Source organism: Tamandua tetradactyla, chromosome 17, assembly GCF_023851605.1.
Source record: "Tamandua tetradactyla isolate mTamTet1 chromosome 17, mTamTet1.pri, whole genome shotgun sequence".
Lineage (NCBI taxonomy): Eukaryota > Metazoa > Chordata > Mammalia > Pilosa > Myrmecophagidae > Tamandua > Tamandua tetradactyla.
This window is the reverse complement of record NC_135343.1, coordinates 61,916,900-61,933,343: the sequence shown is the minus strand read 5'-3', so window position 1 is coordinate 61,933,343 and position 16,444 is coordinate 61,916,900. Positions and strand designations below refer to the sequence as shown.

Sequence of the window (16,444 nt, the reverse complement as noted above, 5' to 3'; positions counted from 1 at the left end):
TTTTCGCTTTCAGATGGGAACACTCACTCATGGGTGTCTAAATGTTTTATCTCCTAAAACAAACCTTACAAAGGATTATTGTTCTGCCATTCGCTAATAGAACGGTGGCTGTTTGAGGGTTTGAATTGAGACTGCAGTTTGTCTAGATGCACCCTTAGACCTACACTGAATCCAGCCTTTCATTCGCAGGATTAAACACTATTCACTGGGGGATGAAGTAGGTGTTCGAGCGATAAAATTAAAACCATGGGTTCTTTGATTCATATGTGAAAATAAATTTATTGTTTCTAGGATTGTTCTTTGGACTTCTATTTTTTTATGTCCACTCTAAAGACACTGGACATGCTTTCAGGCCATACCCTTCACCTGTTCACAGCAGGACACTTTGAAATGGCTTCCTTGCCCATGAACCACCAACCCCATCGAGAGTTGAAACATCATGGCTCTTTGCAACCAGTACCCACCCCCATTCCCTTGCCCCTCAGCACCACCACTGAGAAATGGAACTTACATCTCTTCTTTTCAAGGCCATCTTTTTTTTCTAATTTCATTTTATTTATAATCACAACTGACTGGTTTTCTTTTTGTGAAAAATCACATGTATACAAAAAAAGCAATGATTTAAACCACATCACAACAATTAGTTGTAGAACAAATTTCAGACTTTGATATGGGTGAAAAGTACAGAATTTTACACTTTTACTTCTCCCTGCTCTAAGATACTGGAGACTAAAAGAAATATCATTTTAGCGATTCAGCAATCATAGTTGTTTGTTAACCCTACCTTTTCTGGATAACTCCACCATCCACTCTGACCTTTCTCTGAGTCTTTTGGGGGTTTTTGGACTATGCCCACTCTACCTTTTTCATGTTGGAAGGGGCTGTCGGTAATAGGGGATGGGGGATGGAACTAGTTGATCTTCTGGAGAGGCTGGCAAAGCCATCATTTTTACACTTGTGATGAGCCTTGCAATGTCATGTTCTCAATTCATGGTGCCTAGTTATCCATGTTTCTGATCCATTGGACATCCACCCTTGCTATGTCTTATTTCATTCAGTGACACTATAATAAAATGAGTGACCAAATGGCACATTTTTCTGATGACCAGCTCAGAGCTGGGCACTGAATGTGTGTCCTTCTTCTTGCTCTCTCGGTCTAGTATGGAAGATGTGGTCCCATGCGGCCTGGAGGAAACTGGCTCTGTGGGGTTCAAAATCTCACTCAAGTAACAGGGAAAGAGCTATGGGTTTGAAATGAAGAATTAAAGAAGGATGATGTCCATGTTCCTTATTTATTTTTTGTGTGACTCATTGTCCTTTTCTGCGAACGGCAATACTATTGTGCAGTAAGGAGGACACACATGGCGAATATCCAAAATAATGGAACCGGGCTATCAATGAGTTATAGATGCTTCCTTAATTAGTTTATTATGGGAGAGAGCCAATTGAGGATACTGATTCCCACATCCAAAGTTGTTCTCTCTCCTCTCTCGATTGCTCTTTTTCTCTCTCTTTCTCTCTCTCTCTCTCTCTCTCTCTCTCTCACACACACACACACACACACACACACGCACACACAGCTACTCTGGGAAGAACACAGGGCGACTACTGATGTTGCAGTGCTGGGGCCTGATTGAGGACATCCTGTTGTGGCGAGATGCCAGAGGCTCAGTGCAAACCAGGGAAAGCAAGACGTTGGGATAGAAGCCTGGTGGCTGGACGGGTTTGGAGAGGACTGAGTGGGCCTTGCACTCTAGTTCATGTCACCACGGGTCCACCAGCTCCTCCAAGAAGAGATCCTAAACATGACCGCCCACAGTCCTTCAAGGTTCTGGGCAAAGGCTCAAATTGTTCTTCTCAGATGACAACTTCCATTGATGGAAGATTGGTTGCAGCCAGCAGAGAAGATTACGTGGTCTGAAAATTACTTCATTTCACATAGACTTGTGTAAAGAATGAGTGCAAATATTGGCAGAGACCAGCTCTGTTGCCTATCCCAAAGCTAGAAACTAACCTCCTTGATGCCTACTGGAGCCCTTCTCGGAATGATGAGTTTTCTTAACCAAGACCTCTCCAAGGATTGGAAAATAAGATCTTCTGGGGATCTCGGAAAGATGCTTCTCCCTTCTGAGAAGACTGACTCTAGAGAAGTTCCTGAATCCAACCCCAGAAGGAAGAATGCAGGTTGAATGGGAAAGTGAAAATGGGGAGGTGCTTGGGCCCTGAAGGAAATTATGTAGGTTGTGAGTCAATGGACCTGAGAACAGCTCTATTGCAGCCAGAGTCCTTTTGAAAGGAGATCCCAAATCTTCCTGTTAGATGGAGGTTTTGTCATAGGGGTTTTCTGTTATTTGGGCCAGTAAGTCCACTGACCCACAGATCTGCTTCTTCTTTGCTGTCACAATTGTTGATTAGATTTGTTCATGGTTGTGTCACCCTTTGTGATTCCACATTTGAGCATGAAAGCTTACGCTTTCTGAAATACCATAGGAAGTGATCATGGTACAGGTTTATTGGTATTTCTCATGTGCTGATGCCATCATCATCAGAGCCAATGAAATGTGTGAAATTGGGGAGTGGAAGGTGAGAATAACAAACTACCTTCTCGATGTGCTGGATTAAGCAGAGATGGGCACACTTCTGCCCTGAGGTCCAACCTGCTCTGCTGTTTGTTTCTGTAGATACTGTTTAATTTGGAACAACAGACACTCCTTTCCTTTCTTTAAGTGATCTAGAGTAGCATTTCTGCCACAAGTGTAGAAAGGAGAGTTCATGATGAGGCCACACGGTCCACAAAGTCTAGAATACTTCCTGCCTTGGGCTTTACAGACATATTTCAGATCTGTGACAGACTGTATGATATGCCTACGTGCAGAAATCCATAAATGCATGGGTGGAAATCACAGGGAATACAAAATAAGCCACAAAGTGAGCTTTTGATATACAAATGCAGTGTAGCCCACACTGCCCCTGTATCAAGACACATGGACAAACTGGGCCCCTGACTCATATATAAAGGATTGCATTGACAAAATATCTACGGGGATAGTGGCCGGGCCCTCCACCCGCAGCCCGCCAGCCTGCATCCAGTGCGCCCAGCCTGGGAGTGATGGGTCCCTGAGCGTCCTGCAGCTGGGACTTTGTGGTGTCCCCTTCTTATCTGAATCATCACCAGTACTTGCGTGGCCCTGAGCAGATGCACAATCAGCCTTTGAATGAAAAACTGGAGGAAGTGAATGGTTATACAGGGAAGGAGCCATGTAGTTGGGATGAGCTATAAAGGCAAGTAATTTTATTTGATGACTGCGGTACCTGTAATAGGCGCAGAAAGAATGAACACAAGAGGCTCACAGCACTGAGCTTAGGAGTGTTGCTGCAGCGTTTCGAGGCAGTGAGCTCGGTCGGCCAGAATCCCTGAGTCAGTGCAGGCCTGGGAATAGGGCCTGCAATCAAATTGAAAGACCCTGTAGATAGAGGGGAAGTCTGAAGAGCCCATGGTCAGCAGGGAGGAGACTCACGGGCTGGAGGACTCTGTGGTGCAGGGCGGCCTGTGTCCTGGCCTGGCGCCGTCGGCTCCCAGCCTCCTGGGGGCGCCATACTCCGAGTAACGGGGTTACTCTCCCCAGGTCCGGGGCGTCGGGGACACCCCTGGGCCCCTGGGGCTCCTGCCACTGTGCGGGAAGCAGGTGAGCCGCGGCCCTGGCTTCCACGCGGGGCCTGCGCTGGGGAAGCCCTGGAAGGGCGCGCACCGGCGGGAGCTGGAGAAGGGCAGCGCCCGCCGCAAGCCGCCCTCCGCCCGCTCCCCGTCGCCGCCCTCCGTCCCCGCGGCGGCCTCCGAGGGCGACTGGGCGCTCCTGCTGGAGCAGATGGGCGCGCTGGCCGTCCGCGCAGGCCGGCGGGAGCCGGAGCTGGGGCGGGGCGAGGCGCGGGTGGAGGAGGGAGAGCGCGCCCTGGAGCGGAGGCGGAGGCGGGGCGGGAGGAGGAGCGCGCCTTAGCCCGGGCGCGGCGGGCGCTGCAGGCGGAGCGTGAAGCGCTGCAGGCGCGGCTCCGGGAAGTGAGCGCCGGGAAGGCGCCTTGGGCTTGGTGCAGCCACGCCGAAGACTCCACTGGAAGAGGGACAGAGGCGGAGAGGGACGGCTGCGTAATAACCAAGCTCCTCCTGTAGGGTTTGGTTACTTTCACCACCCGCGACAGAGGATCGGCCTGTATGGAGCGGCCTCTGCGGCCCCACCGCAGCCCTACTGGATCAGAGTCTCCCAATGTGGGGCCCTCCAGGCCTGCCGATGCTTGCTTAAGTGTGAGAAGCACTCCGGGAAACCAGGGCAGAGCTCAAAACTCATTTCCTCTCTGGGGTTACCAGTGTGTATGGGGGAAGCCCCAGCTGCCTCCTTGGGTGTTGCATTTACAGGTCAAGGGTGCAGCTGCATGGAGGTAAGAACTCCAGCAGCCCTGAAGAACCCCATCAGATGAGCCAATGGCCATCAGCGCCCCCGGGACCTTGTATTTTACCTTATGACTTAAGGGCAGAAACTTTTTTACACATCAGACTGCTATCACATATCTATACACCAGCTAGGTTAACTATGGATGGAAGGTGCATGGAAATGAGGACAAAGCTTGAGACTGGGAGTACACCGAAAAAAAATTTTTTTTCTTATCTTCTATTGCATAATTTTTGCCCATCCTCAACTTCTATAAAGAGCACTATTTGTTTCTATTGCTGCCCTTTACTTTCATCAGCTCTAGTGCCTGCTTCCATTCTTGCTCTCCCAGTGAAGTCCTGGAGAGCCCCTGATTTCACTGGCTACCACACTTTCCAAGCCCCAAGTTGCCCACCCAATAGCAGGTTCACCCTATGTCACCTAAGCCATCCTCTTCCCCTTTCAGACCTTATGGCAGCTGTTGTAAATTTGCCCCTTTTGTTGCTTCCCCCCTCCTGCCCCCTTACTGACAACACACGACATCAACCCCTTGTCCATTGAAAGAACAGTTCCTTCCCCACGTGACTTCATATCTTCACTTCTGGGTCAGAGGAGAAAGTGCCCCTCTCAGTCAAGCCCATCTCTTCCACTCATGTTTTCATCTCACTCCTCTTCCACCTTTACTGTATGTTTACGCCGTTAGTTTTCCCTTCTGTCCTCTGTCTGACACTGCCACTTCTTCCAGACTCTTCTTCAGTAATGCTCAATATGCTGAAAAATTTCTCCCTCCTGGTGCTTCCAATTGAACATCACCTAAGACTTGAGTAGTCTTCATTTTCTCCCCATTCTACTTACTTCTTTCCTTTATGATCAGATTTCCTCTCTACAGTGGGCTCTTAAGGAGCCACTATCATCTTCCAATCACTGAATATGATGTTTTCTTTTCAGTCTTCATTTTGCTCAATCTCTTCCATCTTAAAATTCCTGCATTGGCAGTAGGAATTTGCTTTTCCTTCAGAGAATTCCTCTTCCTGATATAGACTCATACCCAAATAATCTTTCTTCAGGCTTCATTTCTCTTGTTTTTTATATTGAAAATTTTCAAGCACCCAGGAAAAGTTGGAAGGCTAGTACAATAACTGCCCATATATAGTCTTCACCTGCACTAAGCATTTTGCTTTTCTTTTTCTTCCCTCCAACCTATAGGTCCATGCATATATTTTGTCACATACCCCTAAGTATTTCAGCATGTAACTCCAAAGAAGGAAGCATTATTCTATCTAGTCCCAGTGCACTTATACTTAAGAATAAAAACAATATTTCTCTAATAATCTGAGAAATATTGTTTTACACTAATAATCTGTAATATAATCTTGACACAAATACCTCAGTTGTCCCAGGACTGTCTTTTGGCTGTTTTTCATTTTTAGTTTGTGTAAACATGGTCTAAGCAAGATTCCTACTCTTGGTTAGAAGTCATCTCTCTGAGTCTAGCAAAGTCCCCTCAGAATTCTTTACTCATGACACTTTTTATAAGAAGCCCAGGCCAGCTATTTCATAGAAGCCCTTTATTCTCGATGTGTCTGATTGTTTCTTCAGGCTATTTCTATACTCTTTGGCTCACCTACTTGTACATCTGCAATGATAACCCCTATGCCAGTGACTCCTAAATATCTCCAGCCTTGAATGTTCTCCCGGGTTCCAGTTCTTCATACCTAATCCTCTGCTGCCTCCACCTGCATATCTTGATACTACAAATGGGAGGGGCAAGATGTGAAAGCAACATTCCTGCTCCTCTGAATCATCTTTCTCTGTTGCCTGCCTTGCTGGGGCTGCCACTTCTTCAGACTCCTTGGCTGCTGGCTGTCCTGCAGAACCCAGGGTCTCCTCTGTACAGGATGATGTCTTTTTCATGCATTTAAATGAATCATTTGGTTCCTACCCTAACCACCACATGCCCTACCTTTGCTCTTTGTTGCTTCCATTCTTTCCCAATTTTCACTATTCACTGCTCCATTACCTCTAACTAGAAGCTTGAAAGTACCTCAAGTCCACACCATCTTAGCATATGCCTGTGTTGTCCCCTGTACTCTGCTTTAACATGACATGTGGAATTATAACTGACCAAATAAAGGACTTCATGTGTGTTTAAATTCTTCAATCTCCCACCCAGACCAGGCTCTGGAAAAAGCACCAATAACTGTGATATCTTTGATAAATACTTAGTCATGCTGCTCTGTTCAGTGCTTCTGGCCAACTGTGAAATCATGGTTGTGCTCAGATTTTACTTCTTGGCTTTCTTAGTGCAAACTAAGTGGCTCCTGCCTGGTGTTTTTCTGAGGTCTGAGGGCCCTTGAACTAGTCTTTGGTTTAAAGAGCAAATGCTCCATGGGAGTCTGGGCCTTGGGAATGCAGGGGTCAGAATGGCTGGTGCCTTTGAGCGGAGTTGGCATGCAGCCCGTGTGAGTTTGGATGATTCACGTTGTCTCCTGGTCCTGGGATCCTCATTTGTAGAGATGGTCAAGAACAGAGCATCCTTGTGGGATTGTGAACACCTGTGTCTGTTGCTCCTTTTATGCAGGATATGAACATATGTGCAAAAACACATTCCAAAAACCTAAATAAATGATATGGGGGACTAGGGGTAAACAAAAATTGTGTAGATGGCAATACTAATGATCAATGAGGGAAGGGTAAGGGGTATGGTATGTATGGGTTTATCCCTTTGTCTTTTTATTTTTGTGGAGTGATGCAAAGATTCTAAAAATGATCATTATGATGCAAATGCAACGATGTGATGATATTTTGAGAAAGTGATTGAATATTTTGGACTAGTCAACCACGCATGAAGCTATCTCAAGAAGCGTTTTTCTCAAAAGAGGGTCCCTAGTGACCTTTTTGTTTGAAGTCTCTGTGGCGCTGAGCTCTGTCCCTCATCTCTGTAAGAAAAAAAACCCAAACACGTGACCACCTCCTCCACGCCGGGGGTCGCCACCGCCACCCCGCAGCCGACCCCGAGACACATCTGGGGTCAAGGGGCGGCGGAGGCAGCAGCGAAGGAGACGCTCAGGGAACGTGGAGGCCCCTTGCCTCCCACAACATGGCGGATGACGCCGGCTTCGGCAGGTTTTGTTTCTTTCGGGGTGAGGTGGGTGATGCTGCCAGTTTGGGGAGGGTCGGGCCTTGCCCGGAGGGAACCGAAATACCGTCTGCTCGTGGTAGCCAGCATCAACCAAAATGTCAGCATCTCCCGACAAATGCCGAAGGGAACACGGCCGCAGGGAACTGAGCCGGCCTTGCACGCTCTGCCTTCGGTTTCGGCAGCACACGCAGTCTCACCGAGTGTGGACCTGATCAGTGGCACTGAAGGCTGAGGTGAGAGGGGCTGAAAGTGAGACCTCCGATGGGCCAGATTGTGCATACCTGAAAGTGCAGGCTTCTGAAATAGCGGCCCCCCAACTAGCCAGGAATGATTTGGCTCTTCTTTGGTTGGTGCTTTTGATCTCTCCCTTCCTTTACCCCAGGCAACCAGTGGATGAAGGTTCAGGGCTAATTGCAGGCCTGGCAGCTGGGTTTGAATTACAAACCAGTCATCCCTTCAGGATAGTCAGGGCGATGAATTGGGTGGTGTTTCACAAAGTGCTCCTAGTGGAGGCCCTGTGGTTACAGCTGTGCTCCTTGAAGCTTGAGAGATCCCAGGTCTGCAACTCAAACTGATTGAATGCCTCTTCCTGGTTCTACTCCAGAGTTGAGTTTCTGGGCCTTGAGTGTTTGTCTTTATATTTTTCGGTTGTATGATTTCTTTATGTATTCTGAATATCAAATGCTTTTCAGATGTGTGGTATCCATATACTTTTTCTTATTTTGTCAGCTTCCTTTTCACCCTTTTGATGATGTCCTCTGAAGTGCAGAAGTATTCAACATTGAGGAAGTCCCAAATATCTAATTTTCTTTCATTACTTGTGCTTTGGATATAAAGTGTAAGAAAGTACCTCCTATCACAAGACTTAAGATTTCCCTCCATTTTCTTCTGGGAGTTTTTTGGTACTGGTTCACATACTTAGGTTGTTGATCCATTTGAGTTCAGTTTTGTGTGGGGTTTGAGATAGCAGTTTCATTCTATTTCTTGGATATGGATAGTCAGTCCTCCAAAACTGTTTAGTGAAAAGACTGCTCTGTCCCAGTTGAGTGGACTGGGGAGCCTTCTCAACTCAAAAATCAGTTCAGCATAGATTTGAGGGTTTATTTCTTAATTGTCAATTTAATTCCGTTGATTGATATATCTACTCTCTGCTGTTTGGATCACTGTGTCTTTTTAATATGCTTCCAATTCTGGAAGCATGCGGCCTACTCTTGATTCTTCCTCTTCAGGATGGTTTTGACTATTTGAGGCCTGTTAAATGTGAAATAAATTTGTTAATTATCTTTTCCACTTCTGCAAAGTAGGCTGTTTCAATTTGATTACTATTGCATTGAATCTGTTCATCAATTTTGGTAGAATTGACCTCTGAAGGTCGGTTAGCTTTCTGATCCACAAAGACACGGAAAGTCTTCCCATTTATTAGGTTTTCTTGGATTTCTTTTAGCAATGTTTTGCAGTTTTCTGTGATTAAGTTTATTTCTAGATATTTGATTCTTTTACTTAGTATTGCAAAAGGAATTTTTTTTTCTTGATTGCCTCCTTGGAGGCAAGCTCACTACTTGTATATAGAGACCCCAGTGATTTTTGTGTGTTTCTCTCATATCCTGCCACTTTACTGAACTCTTTGATTAGCTTAGGTAGCTTTGTCATTGCTTTTGTGGGGAGGTGGGTATTAGCTAAATATAGGATCTTGTAGTCTGCCAATAGTGAAACATTTAGTTCTTCCTTTCTCATTTGGATGCCTTTTATTACTTTTTCTTGCCTAATCATTCTAGCTAGAATTTTGAGCACAATTTTTGCATCACAGTGGTGACAGTGGGCATGCTTGTCCTGTTGGTGATCTTAGGGGCAAAGCTTTCAGTCTCTCACCATTGAGTGTGATGTTAGTAGTATGCTTTTATGTATGTACTTTATGATGTGGAAGAAATTTCCGTTGATCCCTTCCATTCAAAAGTTTTCATCAAGATAGGATGCTAAATTTTGTGAAAGCATGTCCTGCATCAAATAACATGACCATATGGTTTTTCCTCTTCATTTGTTAATGTGGTGTGCCAGTTTGAAAATATTACGTACTCCAGAAAAGCTGTGCCTTAATCTGGATCCAGTCTTGTGGGGACAGCTGTCTTTTTCATCCTGATTCAATACTGTAGGTTGGATTTTTTTTTTTTTTTGACATGGGCAGGTACCAGTTATTGAACCTGGGTCTTTGGCATGGCAGGCAAGAATTCTGCCACTGAGCCACCATCACTCTGCCCTGTAGGTTGGAAATTTTGATGAAACTTTTTCCACGGAGATGTGCCACATCCAACTGTGAGAGAAACCTTTGATTAGATGGAGATGTGACCCATTCCATATGGGCCTTAATTAGTTCATGAGTCTTTAAAGGGGATGCATTTTGGAGAAACCTCAGAATTGACAGAGCCCCCACAGCCAGAGGTCTTTGGAGGTCCAGAAAGAAAATGCCCCACGTAAGGTATTGAGGATCCCCGGAGAGAAAGCTAGCAGATGTCCCCATGTGTGTTTCCAGCTGAGAGAGTAATCCTGAATGTCATAGACCTTTTGAGCCAACTTATCAAACCTGGATGCCTTAGTCTGGGTATTTTTATAGCCTTGCCTTAATTTGGACATTTTCATAGGCTTAGAATTGTAAAGTTTAATGTATTAAATTTCCTTTTTAAAAGCCATTTCTTTTGTAGTATATTGCATTCCAGCAGCCTAGAAACTAATACATGTGAGGTATTACATTAATTGATTTTCTTGGATTGAACAACCTTTGGATACCTGGAATTAAACCTAATGTTCATGGTATATAATTCTTTTAATGTGCTCCTGAATTCAATTTTCAAGTAGATGATTAGGCATTTTTACATCTATATTCATTAGAGAGATTGGTGTGCTATTTTCTTGTAGTATCTTTATGAGGCTTTGGGTACACTGATGCTGGCTTCATTGAATGAGTTAGGCAGTGTTCCATTTTTGAAAGAGTCTGAGCGGGATTGATATTAATTCTTCTTGGAATATTGGATAAAATTTACCTGTGAATCCATCTGGTCTTTTCTTTGTTGGGAGTATTTGATGACTGATTCAAGCCTTAGTTGTGATTGGTTTGTTGAAGTCTTCTGCTTCTTTTTTGAGTCAGTACAGGTTATTTATGTGTTTCTAGGAAGTTGTCCATTTCATCTTAGTTGTCTAGTTTGTTGGTGTGCATTCCTTCATGGTAACCTCCTATGGACTTTTTTACGCCTTTGGAGTCTGCGGTAATGATCTCCTCCTTATTTCTAATTTTTTTTATCTGCATCTTCTCTCTTTTAGTCTTTGCCAGTCTAGCTAAATGCTTTTTGGTTTTTGGATCTTCTCGAAAGAAAAAAGTTTTACTGCTATTGATTCTATTTTTTACTCTCTATTTTATTATTGTCTGCTCTAATCTTTGTTATTTTTTTAATCTTCTTCCTTTGGGGTTAATTTGCTGCTCTTTCTCTAGGTTCTCCAGGGAAGAAACAAAAATTCTCCCATTTGGACATTGGCTTTACTTCTTCATATTTGATGTAGGCATTTAGGGCTATAAACTTTCCCCTCATCATTGTCTTCACTGCACCCCATAATTATGAACTGCTGTGTTCTCATTTTCCTTCATCTCAAAGGATTTTCTGATTTCTCTTGCATTTTCTTCTTGAACACACTGATTGTTTAAGTACGTGTTGTTTAACCTCCATATATTTGTAATTTATTCATTTTCAACTTTATTCCATTATCAGAGAAAATGCTTTGTCTAATTTTATTAATATATGATTTCTTCTTTATCTCTTTTTTTAAGTTTTTTATTGATGAATCTTAAGTATACAAAAACATACATGGTTTACAATCAGTGGCTCACAAAACCATCACACAGTTGTGCATCATCCAAATGATAAGTTTTCAGAACATTTGCATCACTCAGAAAAAGTAATAAAAAGAGAAAAGAAAAAATACATACCATCCCCTTTACCCGTCCCTCACGTTGATCAGTAGTATTTCTATCTACCCAAATTATTGTAACCTTTAGTCCCCATATTATCTGTTCATTATCCATTCATATTTTTTATTCATCTGTCCTGCCCTACATAAAAGAGCATCAGACACAGGCTTTCACAATCACACAGTCACATTGTGACATCCATATTATCATACAATCATCCTCAAGATTCAAGACTACTGGAACACACCTCAGCAGTTTCAAGTACTTCCCTCTAGCCACTCCAATAAACCATAAACCCAAACAGAATATCTACATAACGTGTAAGAATAACCTCCAGGATAACCCCTTGTGGTAGTCTGCTTGGCCAGGTGAAGGTGCCTAGTTCTATTGTTGTGGACATGAGCTAATGGCATGTGAACCTCATCTGTTGCTGATGACATCTGCAGTTGGCTAGGAGGCATGCCTGCTGTAATGAATGATGTTTGATTTAATTGGCTGGAAGCATAAATGAAAGAGCTCAACGTAGCACAAGCAGCTCAGCATACCTCATCTCAGCACTCACAGCTCAGCCCAGGCCTTTGGAGATGGAAAAGGAATCTTTTGGAACCCAGGGACCTGGAAAGAAGGCCAGCAGAGATTGCCCTTGTGCCTTCCCATATAAGAAAGGACCTCAGTTGAAAGTTACCTGCCTTTCCTCTGAAGAACTATACATTTTTAACTAAATAAATCCCCTTTTATTAAAAGCCAATCCATCTTTGGTGTGTTACATTCTGGCAGCTAGGAAACTAGAACACCTGTTGACTTTGTTTGAAATCTCTCAGCCACTGTAACTTTGTCTCATTTCTCTCTTCTGCCATCTGGTCAAGAAGGCATTCTCAATCCCTTGATGCCAGGTCCTGGCTCATCCTGGGATTTCTGTCCCCAGTTGCCAGGGAGATTTAAACCCCTGGAGTCATGTTCCATTTGGAGGGGAGGGGAGGGCAGGGAGCTCACTTGCTGAGCTGGCTTAGAGAGGCCACATCTGAGCAACAAAAGAGGTTCTCTGAGGGTGACTCTTGGGCCCAATTTTAAGTGGCCTAGTCTATCCTTTGCAGGAATAAGTCCCACAGGAATGAATCCCAAGATTGAGGGCTCAGCCTATTGACTTGGTTGCCTGCACTGCTTGCAAGAATATCAAAAATTCTCCAAATGGAGAAGTTTAACATTTTCTCCTTTCTCCTCAGTACCCCAATGGGACCTCACAAATATTTCTTTATTCACTGCCCAAGTTACTCTGGGATATATTGTGACATCATACTAAGCCGGACGAACCAACAAAGTCTCACACCCTATTCAAGATTCCACGTACTTATGGTGTTCAACTAAACTGACCATACAAGTTAAATTAGGAAATGCACTACCCAAAATATGAACTACGTGGAAAAGGAGACCTTAGAAAACCAGGCAGCAGCCTTTCTCCTGAGCTACTCTGGTGTATCCTGCCAGCAGTTGCCACATGAGCTCACATGTGTTTCTGCCACCTCTCATGCTGGCAGTTGGGGAAGCAGGACTTTTATTATCATGCGGTGATCTTGGTTGCTGGTGGGCAGCATGTACAAGTTATGCAATGGCTGTCACATGACCATCTGGGCAGAACAAGTCATCAGTTGAGTCCCTGAGAGAAAGAGAGCCACCTGAACTTCTGTTTCATTGCTCACAAACCTCCATAGTGCTGTCTGCAAGGACCCCTGTGGGGAACATGGCCCATGCCACCCTACCTGAATCTGATGGACTTTTGTGCAGAGGTCTGGAATGCCTACTTCCTAAGCAGCCGATGGCAGATCATGGGCTACCTGTACCTGGAACCAGAGACCTGCAGGCAGGATACCCCAGTGATCCAGGGAGTCAGTTCTCCAAGCCTCAGGTGGGGTGGGGTATGGCCCTGGCCTGGCAACCACTGAATGTGTCAGGAGAGTCCAACCCAGGATGGATGAGGTCTTTATAAACTCTAAAAGGCTGTGCACACAGGAGGAGAATAAGGGCCCCACAGTGATGAGGCCAAAAAAAATATCAGATAAGAAGAGGATAAAGCTGAGAGATTAAAGCTCGTAGGCCTGAACAGTCTTCCCAGGGCAGAGGGGCCTTCACTTGAAGCTGGGAGCTTTGGGGCATGCTCTACTGGTCCTCAAAGTGGAGGAAATTCCACTTCAGTCCCCACTCTTGTTGCATATGGCCCTCACAGCACAGTGGAACTCTAATATGCAATTATGAAAACTGTCCAGGTAAAGTTCTGTGGTTGGAGAGCTCCAGAAAATAGCGAGGCCGCAGGCCAAAAGTACTCAACTTTTTCCCCAGAGTTCAAGAATCACCTTACAAAGGGGCAATGTTGGACTTTCCCTGGGTCTAAGCCCTGCATGAACCCCATGTGCAGCCGTGTGCCCTTGCACTGGCCACTGCCTTTGAATGGACATGATAGGGAAGTTTCCATGAGGGGTCATTTTCTGCACCTGAAGGTCTTAAGCATAACCAGGGAAAACAACATCTTTTAGCACAGGTGCCTCTGCAAATTCCTCCAACATCAGCTGGACCATTGGTGCATCTCAGAAGCACTGCTACGTGCCTCTGAATGACTCCCTTTACCCCTTTATCCTAATAGTTATTTTAGTCCTTCCCTACTGCTCTTGAATCCACTGTTTTCAGCGGAACCTCATCTCCAACTTCATGGAGAAGATAGAGGATAGGATTCGATAAATTTCCTATTCCCACATTAATATGCATGTATCTGCATCTGTTTTCATTTTTCCTCCCTTCCATCCAGGGCCAATGGAATGGGAGCTTCTTGCCCCTCCAAATCTCCTCTACCTGTGACCTGGACCTCTCTCCCTCCTACATCTTCTGGCCTTTGCTCTACCCTTTTCCATCCTGGATCCTTGACATGTCTTCATCTATTGATTTTTCAATGCAGTCAAAAAACATGCTGGGAATTTTCAATCATAATCCTCACAGCCAAGGATTTTTTTTAAAAGATTTGTCTTTCATAGTTATATTTACCTTTTTTCACTTCCCATTTCCTGAACCTATGCTCCTGCTCCACCACTCAGATAGCTGTGATGGACATTGACCCCAGCCTGCCTCAATTGATAGCCCCTGTCCTTGTCTTGGTGACACCATGTTCTTGTGATACTCCTCTGCTGTATCTATCGCTCAGTCTCTTGGAATTGGTTTTGTCTTTGTGTGTTGTGGTAGTTAGATTCAGTTGTCAACTTGACCAGGTGAAGGCACCTAGTTCTGTTGCTGTGGACATGAGCCAATGGTACGTGAACCTCATCTGTTGCTGATTTACATCTGCAGTCGGCTAGGAGGTGTGCCTGCTGCAGTGAATGACCTTTGACTTAATTGGCTGGTGCTTAAATGAGTGAGCGCAGCGTAACACAGCCCAAGCAGCTCAGCATACCTCATCTCAGCACTCACAGCTGAGCCCAAGCCTTTGGACATGCAGAAAGGAATCACTCGGGGTAAAGTTGTTGGAACCCAGAGACCTGGAGAGAAGGCCAGCAGAGATTACCCTGAGCCTTCCCATGTAAGAAAGAACCTCAGATGAAAGTTAGCTGCCTTTCCTCTGAAGAACTATCAAAATAAATCCCCTTTTATTAAAAGCCAATCTGTCTCTGGTGTGTTGCATTCTGGCAGCTAGCAAACTAGAACATGTGTGGTCTCATCTCATGCTGCACACACTCCCTGGTTGAGTTTGGCCAGGTCCTTTTTTAAACAATTACCTTCTTGCCAATAATTCTCAGATCTGTATTCTCTGACCTTGCTCTTGAGCTCTGTGCCCACACATCCTCTCAGAACTATTGAAACCACATCAAACTCAGCATATCCAAAATGAAGCTGTCTTTTCCTTTATTTCCTCTGCCCATGTCTATTCTTCCTTCTCAAACCAACTCAAACACCATGATTGAGAGCTGATTTCCCCTGCTTTAGTCAATTTCCAATCCCCTATTGCATCCTCAACTTCAGATGAACCCTGGGTCCCTGAATGAGCCACAGTCCCCAGTGCTTCTCTTTTACTTTTCAAATCTTCTGTCTAAAGTATCTGAAAACTGCCCAGTTCCTATTCTTCTTTCAACACCTAGTTTGAAAATCACCTCTTCTCTGAAGACTTCCCTGAATATTCCAGGCTCAGGGGGCTGCCCTGTCCAGTATCTCATGTGACCTTGAATTCCCCCATCAGGACACACTTTCTGTAGCACTGTAATTGCCTTTTTACTGTTCTGCTTTCTCCATAGCCTCTGGGCTCCTGAAAAACATGGCCTATAAGTCCTTTTACTCAATTTTCTATTCCCAGTATCTGGCACAGGTCCTGGGATAAAGTAGATGCTAAGTAAATGTGTGTTGAATAAATGAATGGTGAATAATAGAAAAAAGGACATGAAAATGTGTTTTTGAAGGTTTTATGTTACAGAAGTCAACAAAGCCCATTAAACTCTATGTGTTTCCAAGCAAATAGTATTGGTTTCTTTCTGACCATCTTTTGAGAGCATCGCTATCTGATATAAATTTCTGTGATCATGGAAAAGTGCTTTCTGTCTGTGTTGCCCACTATCAGTGTGTTACTACTGAGCCCTTGAAATGTGGATAGTGTGACTGAGAAGGCAAACTCTTAATTTCACTTTAATTTAAACTTAAAGAGCCACACGTGGCTTCTATGTTGGATGGTGCAGATTTAGAGAAACACTTTAGGGTGGTATTTAAGAGTATGGACACTAAACCAAAGGGTTGCTCAAACCCCAGCTTTTCTACTATTGGCTGTGTAGCCTCAGACTAGTTATTTCACCCATGCCTCAGTCACTTCATTTTTACCTACCATTTACTTTGGTTGTGAGGATTACATTTCCAAATGGAAAACCCTAGAACAGTGCCTCGTTCATTGTAAGGGATCCTTGA

At 44.5% G+C, this 16,444-nt stretch overlaps 1 protein-coding gene and 1 pseudogene across 1 annotated transcript in view; both read left to right on the top strand.

Moving 5' to 3' along the window:
- The first annotated feature begins 2,499 nt into the window (after positions 1 to 2,499).
- LOC143661173 (zinc finger BED domain-containing protein 3-like) lies at positions 2,500 to 4,165 on the top strand (annotated as a pseudogene).
- A 3,251-nt stretch (positions 4,166 to 7,416) lies between these two features.
- Positions 7,417 to 16,444, top strand: part of THNSL2 (threonine synthase like 2) — a 101,182-nt gene continuing 92,154 nt past the window's right edge. The window contains exon 1 of the mRNA XM_077134875.1: positions 7,417 to 7,796. The gene's annotated coding sequence lies outside the window, so the exon portion shown is untranslated. The remainder of the gene's footprint in view (positions 7,797 to 16,444) is intronic.